The following is a 12,933-nucleotide window of genomic DNA, read 5'->3' as shown; positions in this document are numbered from 1 at the left end:
TCTGTCTGTGCTTGCCTTTCATCATGTTTTCTAAAGAAATGGCTCAGTTGTTGCTTAGTCGCTCGTTTTGTTCAACATCTATAAACTGAAAGTAATGTTAATAGGGGCAGGTAGCCTAGCAGTTAGTGCAGAGAGACAGCAACAGGAGGGTTGCCAGTTCGAATCCCAGGTCTGACAGGAATAATCTGTCAGGAAGTGAGCTGGCAACCGGAGAGTATCAAAATCCTAAATGATGTTGCCTGCTGTTGTGCCCCTTGAGCAATGCACAACCCCCCACAACAACAGTGCCCAGTGTGGCAGCCCCCGCACCTCTCCAAAAAACATGTATGTATGTCTTTCAGAGGGGTTGGGTTAAAAGCGGAAGTCAAATTTAATTTGGACCTTGTGTGCAATTGACCAATAAAGTGATCTCATACTTAATCTTAAAACTAGCTAGCTACATTATCAACCAGCCACAGACTGTTGGGCGATAGCTAGCTATATAGTTCGCTGTGGCTGCTTGAATCAGAAACATCTCAAAAGATCTGACTTTCGTCATCTCTTCTGATTAAGTGCTTCAGTTGTTCTTCAGTCGATCAAATCCTGAAAATAATAACACTTAGTGGCCTGTTCTTTGAAATGAATTTCACCTTTGAAAACCGAAGTAACTTTACAACCTTGTAAACAAATGCGTCAGCATGTTGGTGGAAGTTGTGTGTTACAGATGACATATTGATCTGTGGATCTGAGCATTCCACACCTGTCTGAGAATAAGCAGCTTTGTTTGACCTGAAATTGGGTTTGTCCTAATAGACAGAGGGAGAGAGAGAGACAAAAACTCTTATTTAAACCCAGAGGAGGAAAGAAAGAGTTCTCAGATGGGGTTTAGGCTGTTGTGAGGAACTGAGTTCAGTTTGTGTTTCAGCATCCTTCACTCGGACACACAAACAGAGGAACTTGTGCCACAAGCTCACGAGGAGCACATCTAAGGAAGATTCCAGAGGGAAAATGTAAATGTATGACAGGTTGTTTTTAGAGCTTGGTTCAGAGTGAAATTTCAGTCTGTTTAGCAGCACATAATCGACTTAGCTCTCATTTGAAGGACAGACAGAAAGGTTAGGTGTGTAGGAATGGATGACCTAAGAGACAGCAGCTCTTGGTGAGTTTTTAAAAATGTTTTAAGAACAATAAGAAGGAGAATGCACTTTATACTCTATTGTGATTGGGTCTTTGTTAGGCTATCTATTTGTAATTTAGATCAGTGTTGAAGTTATAAATGCTGTCTAGTCTATATACACATTTCATGTTTAGCATTGTGTTTAGATACCTTTCATCTTCTCTATTCTAGTTCAGTTTTGTGGGTGTGAATCCTGTGATTTCATTCTACAGAAAATCAAGATATCAACATGTTTTTGAAAAACCTAGCTCTCTGAGTAGAGCAAATATACATCTTAGTTCTAATTCCAAAACCTTTTGGAGTAGAAACAGTTTCATTGTCTCATTGACTGCATATCCCTGCCGGTGGGTTGATTGCGAGAACTGCCCCTGATCTAAAAGGAGCACTCATGCATGCCTAGATTAACCAGGAAGAGAGAGGAGAATGTGGAGATGTGACTGATTGTCCCGTGGTTTACCATGGCAACTGGACCAACAAGCCTGTCCTCATCATGGTTGGCGACACACAAGACGGGGGTTTAGGGGCACCCCTATGCCTAGCAGTCTCCCTCACACCGTGAAGTCTCTCTTCAAGTACACTTTAAATACATATAATACAAGGAAACTTGAGTTTCACCCTCAATACGACAACGCTTTTTAGCTCATGAGTTTTTTGTGAGTTTCACACAGTAATTTCAAGGAGGCCTACCACATGAAATTGGTTAGTTATCTGGATCCAATTACTCTAGTCTTTGAAATTGGTCACAATGTGTGCAGTCTTACTGCTGCCAGAGGGGAGTGCTACATGTTCATATTCTGTAAGGCATTCATATTGTGCCTTACAGAATGGCCACTACAGTATTTATGGAATTTATATCTATCCAATAAACACGTTGTGCCTATCTATAATTGACTGTTTCATATGTATCTAAAGTGTCTACTGCAATGGGACAGTAAATATTTCCCATTTACAGGGATGCAGGCCAGAATGCCTGTCTTCAGGAGGAACTAGAACAAAACATGTTTTACTTTTAACCTTTATTTAACTAGGCAAGTCAGTTAAGAACACATTCTTATTTACAATGACGGCCTACCCCTGCCAACGCTGGGCTAATTGTACGCCGCCCTATGAGACTCCTAATCACAGTTGGATGTGATACAGCCTGGATTCAAACCAGGGACTGTAGTGAAATCTCTTGCACTGAGATGCAGTGCCTTAGACCGCTGCGCCACTTGGGAGCCCTAGAACTAGACTAGAACACTTACTGTTGCTGAGGGACGCAGTTACCAATCACACACCCTCGGACAAGGGTCCCGGCGGAGTTGGAGAGGTGAGACGGAGGAGGAGAAGGAGGGATGAGTTCTGTGATTGGTCCAGACAGCCAGGGTGGATGGATGGAAAGGGTCTTTAATGAGGTAACATGTGAAGCCGTGCTGCTGCTCCAGTTTCAACTGTTCTGCCTGCGGCTATGGAATCCTGACCTGTTCACCGGACGTGCTACCTGTCCCAGACCTGCTGTTTTCAACTCTCTAGAGACAGCAGGAGTGGTAGAGATACTCTTAATGATCGGCTATGAAAAGCCAACTGACATTTACTCCTGAGGTGCTGACTTGCTGCACCCTCGACAACTACTGTGATTATTATTATTTGACCATGCTGGTAATTTATGAACATTTGAACAGCTTGGCCATGTTCTGTTATAATCTCCACCTGGCACAGCCAGAAGAGGACTGGCCACCCCTGATAGCCTGGTTACTCTCTTGGTTTTTCCTAGCCACCGTGCTTCTATACTTGCATTGCATGCTGTTTGGGGTTTTAGGCTGGGTTTCTGTACAGCACTTTGAGATATCAGCTGATGTACGAAGGGCTATATAAATACATTTGATTTGATGTTAACTATAACCCTTTGTTATGTATATTTTAACTGTTTGCTGTTTGTTTGTTTGTTTGTTTACCCAATTTCATCAAGTAAGTCTATTGAGAACTAACTCTCGTTCACACCAATGTCCTGCTGTTCTTATAGATTGACGTGTCATGTGAGTGGAAGGAGCTGTGTAGCTGCCTGCTACAGAAGTGCAGAGAGAGAGAGACAACACCTCCAGGCCTAGAGGTGCTCTACCCCCCCACTCCATTACATCTGTGTCAGTAAAGAGGGGCTGCCCACTCTGTGGAACCGCTGACTACATGTCCTCTAGACTATGAAGGTGAGTGGGATAATGTGTGAATGAGTTAGCAGACACACACACCAAACACACAGAATCTTATGTATGTCCCCAGCTGGCTGGAGACCCTGCAGAGGAAGGGGTTAACAGAAGGAGGTTCAGGGGCTGGACCACTGATTGGTCTACATGCTCATTGTCCACAAGGACGCTGTAGCAACCAGCAGCAGGGACCTCCACTTTGTTGACGTGTCCACGACCAGCCGCTTTAAGGTCGTCCACTTGTTTGGTGTCTAGCTGACTTTTAACTGTTAACTTTAAAAAAACTCAAAGTGTAACTTTTGCTTTTGATTTGATAGATTGAAGTTCCATTTTTGACTGAGTGTATCTTGTTGTCAGTAATGTCCCAATCTCTCTCTGCTACTGGTATGACACAAATGTACAGCTGAAATTCCTAATTCTCTTTGTGCTAAAATAAATGTCCCATCTGAACATTTGACCAATCTGGCCACTATTCCTCCCAGTCACCAGGGCTGCACTGTTTTCTGCAATGGGGAGATGAGAGGGGAGGGGTCCATCTGTTATGGTTCCTCAAACATCACACTGGGCTGTTTGAGAGCCCCTTCAGTAAGGACAACCACCGAAGAGAATCTACATGCAGGTAGGCCTCATTATCTCCATTTACTTAGTGCTGGGCTAGAACAAAACCCTGCACACCTTGCAATGACTGTATAATTGCTTGCTGCATTACAAGCTCTTCCAAGGGAGTTATTTGTCTTGGCACTGTGGTTAGCATGCCTTCCTTGGGACCAAAAGGGTATGGTGTTTTTCAGGCTTCTTTCCTAAGTGAGCTACACCCCATAGTTCTCCAGGACCAGGGTTGGTGACAGGATACAAATTGGTTAACTGGCATTATGGGTGAGAACATGTCTCCTACCAGGATATTGGTGACTTCTACCAAAAAATCTCCGCAGTCCAACAGGAACCAATCAACAGGATCAGCAAAGCCTCCTCAGTATTCATCATGCATGTCTCACTCAGGAGAAAACCCTAAGTGTGGGAAATCAATTATTATGCATATTTATTGTGTTGTTACTATGGAGTAAGCAAGGTATAAAGTGCCACCATTTCTATTGAATGATACAAAAAGCAGTGGGTAGCTGTTATTGTACCACACAGCCTCATTCTTTATCAGATTTTGACAGCACTCAAGGTTGGGTTTTAATAGACAGAGAAGGTCTGAGTGACCTTGACCCAGGTCAAGTTGAAATGTCAACTCTGACATAATCAGATTCTCTCATGGTAGCAATCTACACGTAGTCATGGAGAGTAATGAATAACATCAGAGATCAACCGTCACACCGCAGAATGATGAAACTCACCTGGTCAGAATTATTTTGAGTAATAACTGTGTTTTATCTAGAAATTAGATGTTGCTCACTGTCGTTGACTCCCACCCTATAACCAATGTAATATATATATATGTAATGGCTTTTACTGGGGAGAAAACATGTGAAGAAGTAATTCAAGTGGGAGGGGATGTTTTCTATTAGTCGTTATGGCTTCTGAGAGGGCACATTTTGTGCTGCAATAAACTGTCTAGCTTTGGTCAGTTGAACAATGAAGCCATCCTCAACAGTTCCCAATTATAAACTAATAGGAAAGGAAGTATTTTTAGAATTTTTAGTTATGCTACATTTTATTAAGTAACCCATAAATCCTAACCTCCCATTCCCTATGTCTGTCTCTCTTCTGCTGTTCTCTCTCTCCTTCGCCCACCCTCTCTCTCCCTCTCCTCCCCCACCCTCTTTCCTGCTCTCGCTCTCCCCCCCCCCCCCTCTCCCTCCTCTGCAGGGTGTGACCTGTTTTGACTTCAGCAGATCTCTTAACCAGTTGGTGACGTGTGGTCTGGACCCTACGGTCAGACTGTGGAACCGCTTCATTGTAGTTAATTATTAACTTTTCTGTGCTAAACCATGTAGAACATTGGCCTGTTGGAAACTACAACTCCTTACTAAATCTCAAAGTTCGGCAATGATCTGATTCATCTCTAGAGAAACTGCAGCGCAATGTGAGCATTGACTTCAGAAAAAAAGGAAAGAAATGGTTTCAAATAATTGAACCGACGTAGGAAAATAACTGACATTTCAGTTAATTGCTCATGTCACGATCGTCGTAAAGAGGAGACCAAGGCGCAGCGTGATATGAATACATGTTCTATATTTAATGAAGAAAGAACACTGAAAAAACAACAAACAAACGTGACGCTATATAATCTAAATGTGCAGACACAGGCAACTAGACATAGACATAGATAATAACCCACGAAATACCCAAAGAAGATGGCTGCCTAAATATGGTTCCCAATCAGAGACAACGATAAACACCTGCCTCTAATTGAGAACCAATCTAGGCAACCATAGACATATATAAACACCTAGATGATAAACAACCCCATAAACCTACAAAACCCCTAGACAGTAGAGAAACACATACATCACCCATGTCAAACCCTGACCTAACCAAAACAATAAAGAAAACAAAGAATATTCAGGTCATGGCGTGACAGTACCCCCCCACAAAGGTGCGGACTCTGGCCGCAAAACCTAATCTAAAGGGGAGGGTCCTGGTGGGCCTTTTTCACGGTGGCGGTTCGGGTGCAGGACGTACCTCAGTCTTGGCCCACTTAGGTGGCGCCTCTGGAGCGGGGACCCTCGCAGCGGACCCCGGACTGAAGATCATCGTAGAGGGTGTCACTGGACTGAGGAGTGGCTCTGGCAGCTCCGGACAGGAGGAAGATTCCAGCATCGCCGGCGTGACAGGCGGCATCAGCAGCTCCTGGTTGGCTGATGGCTCTGGCAGCTCCTGGCTGGCTGACAGCTCTGGCGGCTCCTGGCTGGCTGACGGCTCTGGCGGCTCCTGGCTGGCTGGAGACTCTGGTGGCTCCGGACAGGAGGGAGACTCTGGCGGCTCAGGACAGGAGGGAGACTCTGGCGGCTCAGGACAGGAGGGAGACTCTGGCGGCTCAGGACAGGAGGGAGACTCTGGCGGCTCAGGACTGGAGGGAGACTCTGGCGGATCCGGACTGGAGGGAGACTTTGGCGGATCCGGACTGGAGGGAGACTTTGGCGGATCCGGACTGCGACCCGTCGTGGTAGACTCCGAACTGCGACCTGTCGTGGTAGGTTCCGGACTGTGACCCGACATACAAGGTTCCGGTCTGTGGCCAGTCGTAGGAGGTTCCGGTCTACGGCCCGTCGTATGAGGTTCCGGTCTGTAGACTGTTGCCGGACGCTCTGGACTGGGTACTGTTGCTGGACGCTCTGGACTAGGTGCTGTTGCCGGACGCTCTGGACTGGGTACTGTAGCCGGACGCTCTGGACTGTGTACTGTAGCCGGACGCTCTGGACTGGGTACTGTTGCCGGACGCTCTGGACTGGCGAGGCGCACTGTAGGCCTGGTGCGTGATGCCGGCACTGGTGGTACCGGGCTGGAGACATGCACCTCAGGGCGAGTGCGGGGAGAAGGAACAGGGCGTACTGGACTGCCGAGTCGCACTATAGGCCTGGTGCGTGGTGCCGGCACTGGAGGTACCGGGCTGGGGACGCGCACCTCAGAGCGAGTGCGAGGAGCAGGAACAGGGAGTACAGGGCTCTGGAGACGCACAGGAAGCCTGGTGCGTGGTGTTGGCACTGGTGGTACTGGGCTGGGGACACGCACCTCAGGGCGAGTGCGGGGAGCAGGCACAGGATGTATTGGGCTGTGGAGGCATACTGGAGGTCTGGAGTGTAAAGCTGAAACAACCCGTCCTGGCTGGATGCTCATTCTAGCCCGGCCAATGCGAGGAGCTGGAATATAGCGCACGGGGCGAGAAATGCGCACTGGAGACACCGTGCGCATCTCTGCATAACACGGTGCCTGACCAGTTACACGCTCCCCATGGTAAGCACGAGGAGGTGGCTCAGGTCTCCTACCTGACTTAGCCAATCTCCTCGCGTGTCCCCCCCAAAAAAAATTTGTGGGGCTGCCTCTCGGGCTTCCGTGCTAGCCGTGTACCCTTATATCTTCGTCGTTCCTCCATTCTCCTGTATCCCTCCTCGCACTGTTCCAAAGAATCCCATGCAGGCTCTGGCACTCTCCCTGGATCAATCGACCAAGGCGCAGCGTGATATGAACACATGTTCTATATTTAATGAAGAAAGAACACTGAAACAAACTTACAAGAACAACAAACAAACGTGACGCTATATAATCTAAATGTGCAGACACAGGCAACTAGACATAGACATAGATAATAACCCACGAAATGGCTGCCTAAATATGGTTCCCAATCAGAGACAACGATAAACACCTGCCTCTAATTGAGAACCAATCTAGGCAACCATAGATATATATAAACACCCAGATGATAAACAACCCCATAAACCTACAAAACCCATGTCACACCCTGACCTAACCAAAACAATAAAGAAAACAAAGAATACTCAGGTCAGGGCGTGACATCTCAGCACTATTAGAGACAAAAGGGATTTGACACTATCTTTTGTGAAGGGTTCTTTTTCGGAAATTTGCTAAAAACCTGTATGCCACCCAGCCAGCATAGATGTTATCTGCATATGAGAGTTTGGGAGGAGGGAGGAGGAGAGGGGAGACAATGCCGTGGTGCCCCCCTCTCCTGTGCCCTCTACAACCACACACTGAAACAGGAGTGTATGGAATCTTATACACATATACACTGTCACATGTACACATAAACACACGAGAGTGTGCATACTGTATGTGTGTGTTTATGTCTGTGTGTGTGTGTGTGTGTGTGTGTGCGTGCCTGTTTACATCTGTGTGTGTGTGTATCGTGTGTTTTTCTATGTGTGTGTAGGTCATCGCCGGATGTAATGACTTGTCTGTATCACTGTGGGACGTAGAAATAGGGACTCTTGAGTCTGAAGATCACCAGTGTTCACGGAGAGGAAGAGATGGGGATAGACTCCTCCCACAGAAGACTCATCACTGGAACACGCAACAGAACCAGAACTTCTCAAGGACCCTGTTTGCAAATGATCAATTAATCTCTCTCCATATTTTTTTGTTATCACTGAACTGACAACCTGGATTGGTAAAAGCAACTGTAGCTTTATGCAGTGGAGCCTGTGCTTTCACCCATCCAACCATGTTACTGATGTCTGATAACTATTTTAAGAAAAGGAGAAAAGCAGGATACATTCTCCAAGTATCTGTTAAGACCTCCTTTATTATTATTATTTTTTATTTAACCTTTATTTAACTAGGCAAGTCAGTTAAGAAGAAATTCTTATCTACAATGACAGCCAACCAAAAGGCAAAAAAATGCCTCCTGCGGGGATGGGGGCTGGGATTAAAAATAAAAATGTATTGAATATAAATATAGGACTAAACACACACCACGACCAGAGAGACAACACTACATAAAGAGAGATCTACATAGCATGGCATGGTAGCATAGCATGGTAGCCACACAACATAACAACAACATGGTAGCAACACAACATGGTAACAGCACAAAACATGGTACAAACATTATTGGGCACAGACAACAGCACAAAGGGCAAGAAGGTAGAGACAACAATACCTCACACAAAGCAGCCACAACCGTCAGCAAGTGTCCATGATTGAGTCTTTGAATGAAGAGATTGAGATAAAACTGTCCAGTTTGAGTGTTTGCTGCAGATCGTTCCAGTCGCTAGCTGCAGCCAACTGAAAAAGGTGCTTTGAGGACCTTTAACAGAATGTGACTGGCAGAACGGGTGTTGTATGTGGAGGATGAGGGCTGCAGTATATATCTCAGATAGGAGGGAGTGAGGCCTAAGAGGGTTTTATAAATAAGCATCAACCAGTGGGTCTTGCGACGGGTATACAGAGATGACCAGTTTACAGAGGAGTATAGAGTGTTCTATAAGGAGCATTGGTGGCAAATCAGATGGCCCGAATGGTAAAAAAACATCTAGCAGCTCGAGAGGACAATTACCTACCGATCTATAAATTACATCTCTGTAATCTTGCATGGGTAGGATGGTCATCTGAATCAGGATTAGTTTGGCAGCTGGGGTGAAAGAGGAGTGATTACGATAGAGGACGATAGAGGAAACCAACTTTAGCCTGCAGTTTTGATATGTGCTGAGAGAAGGACAGTGCACCGTCTAGCCATACTCCCAAGTACTTGTATGAGGTGACTACCTCAAGCTCTAAACCCTCAGAGGTAGTAATCACACCTGTGGGGAGAGGGGCATTCTTCTTACCAAACCACGTGACCTTTGTTTTGGAGGTTTTCAGAAGAAAGATTGTTGGACACTAAGAAAGCCTTGTCGTAGAGCATTTAACACAAAATCTGGGGAGGGGCAAGCTAAGTATAAGACTGCATCTTCTGCATATAAATGGATGAGAGAGCTTCCTACTGCCTGAGCTATATTGTTGATGTAAATTGAGAAGAGCGTGGGGCCTAGGATCGAGTCCTTTGGGTACTCCCTTGGTTGACAGACAGTGACTGAGACAGCAGATTTTTTTACTTTATACTAGAGGTCGACCAATTAATCGGAATGGCCGATTAATTAGGGCCGATTTCAAGTTTTCATAACAATCGGAATCAGTATTTTTGGACGCCGATTTTGCAGATTTAAATTATTATTATTTTTTACACCTTTATTTAACTAGGAAAGTCAGTAAGAACACATTCTTATTTTCAATGACGGCCTAGGAACGGTGGGTTAACTGCCTTGTTCAGGGGCAGTTAACGACAGATTTTTACCTTGTCAGCTCAGGGATTCAATCTTGCAACCTTATGGTTAACTAGTCCAACGCTCTAACCACCTGCCTCACGAGGAGCCTGCCTGTTACGCGAATGCAGTAAGAAGCCACGGTAAGTTGCTCGCTACCATTAAACGTATCTTGTAAAAAAACAATCAATCAATCATAATCACTAGTTATAACTACACATGGTTGATGATATTACTAGTTTATTTAGCGTGTCCTGCGTTGCATAAAATCGATGCGGTGCGCATGCGCGAAAAAGGACTGTCATTGCTCCAACGTGTACCTAACCATAAACATCAATGCCTTTCTTAAAATCAATACATAGAAGTCTATATTTTTAAACCTGCATATTTAGCTAAAAGAAAGGTTAGCAGGCAATATTAACCGGGTGAAATTGCGTCACTTCTCTTGCGTTCATTGCACGCAGAGTCAGGGTATATGCAACAGTTTAGGCCACCTGGCTCATTGCGATCTAATTTGCCAGAATTTTACGTAATTAAAGATGAAGGGATAAAAATATTAATAAAGAAATCACAAGACACAAGACGTACCATCACGACAGTCACAAGTCGACTACTGAGCGCACCAAATTCCCTGCAGCACAGATAGGCCAAGCGATGTAGCGTGATCACCTACAGCCAATGATGGCCAAGCGGGGCGTGTCATCACGAATCATATGAGTCCGATGTGTGTCTTGACCTCCGCCGAACCCCTGAGACTGACTCACCGAACCCCTGGGGTTCGATTGAACCCAGGTTAAGAACCACTGCGTTAGATAAAATATGTAATGGTTCCGTATTTCACTGAAATAATAAACATTTTGTTTTCGAAATGATAGTTTCCGGGTTCGACCACATTAATGACCTTTTTATTTTTCCTTTATTTAACTAGGCAATTCAGTTAAGAACAAATTCTTATTTTCAATGACAGCCTAGGAACAGCCTGTTCAGGGGCAGAACAACAGGTTTGTACCTTGTCAGCTTGGGGGTTTGAACTTGCAACCTTCCGGTTACTAGTTCAACGCTCTAACCACTAGGCTACCCTGCCGCTACCCTGCCGACCTAAGGCTCGTATTTCTGTGTGTTATTATGTTATAATTAAGTCTATGATTTTATAGAGCAGTCTGACTGAGCGATGGTAGGCAGCAGCAGGCTCGTAAGCATTCATTCAAACAGCACTTTCGTGCGTTTTGCCAGCAGCTCTTCGCAATGCTTCAAGCATTGCCAGCGAGATTAGGCTGGTTTAACCGATGTGAAATGGCTAGCTAGTTAGCGGGGTGCGTGCTAATAGTGTTTCAAACGTCACTCCCTCAGATACTTGGAGTAGTTGTTCCCCTTGCACTGCATGGGTAACGCTGCTTCGAGGGTGGCTGTTGTCGATGTGTTCCTGGTTCGAACTCAGGTAGCGGCGAGGAGAGGGATGGAAGCTATACTGTTACACTGGCAATACTAAAGTGCCAATAAGAACATCCAATAGTCAAAGGTATATGAAATACAAATCGTATAGAGAGAAATAGTCCTATAATTCCTATAATAACTACAACCTAAAACTTCTTACCTGGGAATATTGAAGACTCATGTTAAAAGGAACCACCAGCTTTCATATGTTCTCATGTTTTGAGCAAGGAACTTAAACATTAGCTTTCTTACATGGCACATATTGCACTTTTACTTTCTTCTCCAACACTTTGTTTTTGCATTATTTAAACCAAATTGAACATGTTTCATTATTTATTTGAGGCTAAATTGATTTTATTGATGGATTATATTAAGTTAAAATAAGTGTTCGTTCAGTATTGTTGTAATTGTCATTATTACAAATAAATACAATAAAAAATTGGCCGATTAATCGATATCTGCTTTTTTTGGTCCTCTAATAAATCAGTATCGGTATTGGCATTGAAAAATCATAATCGGTCGACCTCTACTTTATACACTGCACTCTTTGAGAGAGGTAGTTAGCAAACCAGGCCAAAGGCCCCTCAGATACACCAATACTCCTTAGCCGGCCCAAGGATAGGAATGGTCTACCGTATCAAAATCTTCGGCCAAGTCAATAAAAATAGCAGCATAACATTGCTTAGAATCAAGGGTGACATCATTGAGGACCTTTAAGGTTGCAGTGACACATCCATAACCTGAGCGGAAACCAGTTTGCATACCCGAGAGAATACTATAGTCATCAAGAAAGCCAATCAGTTGATCTTTGACAACACTTTTGATAAACAGGGCAAAATAGAAATAGGCATATAACAGTTAGGATCAGTATGATCTCCCACTTTAAATAAAGGACAAACCGTGGCTGCCTTCCAAGCAATAGGAACCTCCCCAGAAAGGAGAGACAGGTTAAAAAGGTCAGAGATAGGCTTGGCGATGATAGGGGCAGCAACCTTAAAGAAGAAAGGGTCTAAATCATCTGACCCAGATGTTTTTTGAGGGTCAAGTTTAAGGAGCTCCTCTAGCACCTCGGACTCAGTGACTGGCTGCAGGGAGAAACTTTGTAGTGGGGTAGGGGAAAAAGAGGGAGAAGCATCGGGGATAGTCGCATTAGAAGGGGTGGGAAATTAGGACATTTTGGACGGGCAAGGAGGCATGGCTGAGTCAAATAACAATCCTGAGTTAATGAAGTGGTGACTAACGAGCTCAGCCATGTGCTTCTTGTCAGTAGCAACCACATCATCAACATTAAGAGACATGGGCAGCTGTGAGGAGGAGGGTTTATCTCCAGGTCTTTAACTGTTTTCCAGAACTTCTTGGGGTTAGACCCACAGAGAGAGAACTGCTCCTTAAAGTAATTAACTTTGGCCTTCCGGGTAGCCTGAGTGCACTTATTTCTCATTTGCCTAAACGAGAGCCA

This window comes from Oncorhynchus kisutch, linkage group LG25 (genome assembly GCF_002021735.2).
Source record: "Oncorhynchus kisutch isolate 150728-3 linkage group LG25, Okis_V2, whole genome shotgun sequence".
Classification (NCBI taxonomy): domain Eukaryota; kingdom Metazoa; phylum Chordata; class Actinopteri; order Salmoniformes; family Salmonidae; genus Oncorhynchus; species Oncorhynchus kisutch.
The sequence above is the reverse complement of the archived record's forward strand: the minus strand, read 5'-3'. Positions refer to the sequence as shown.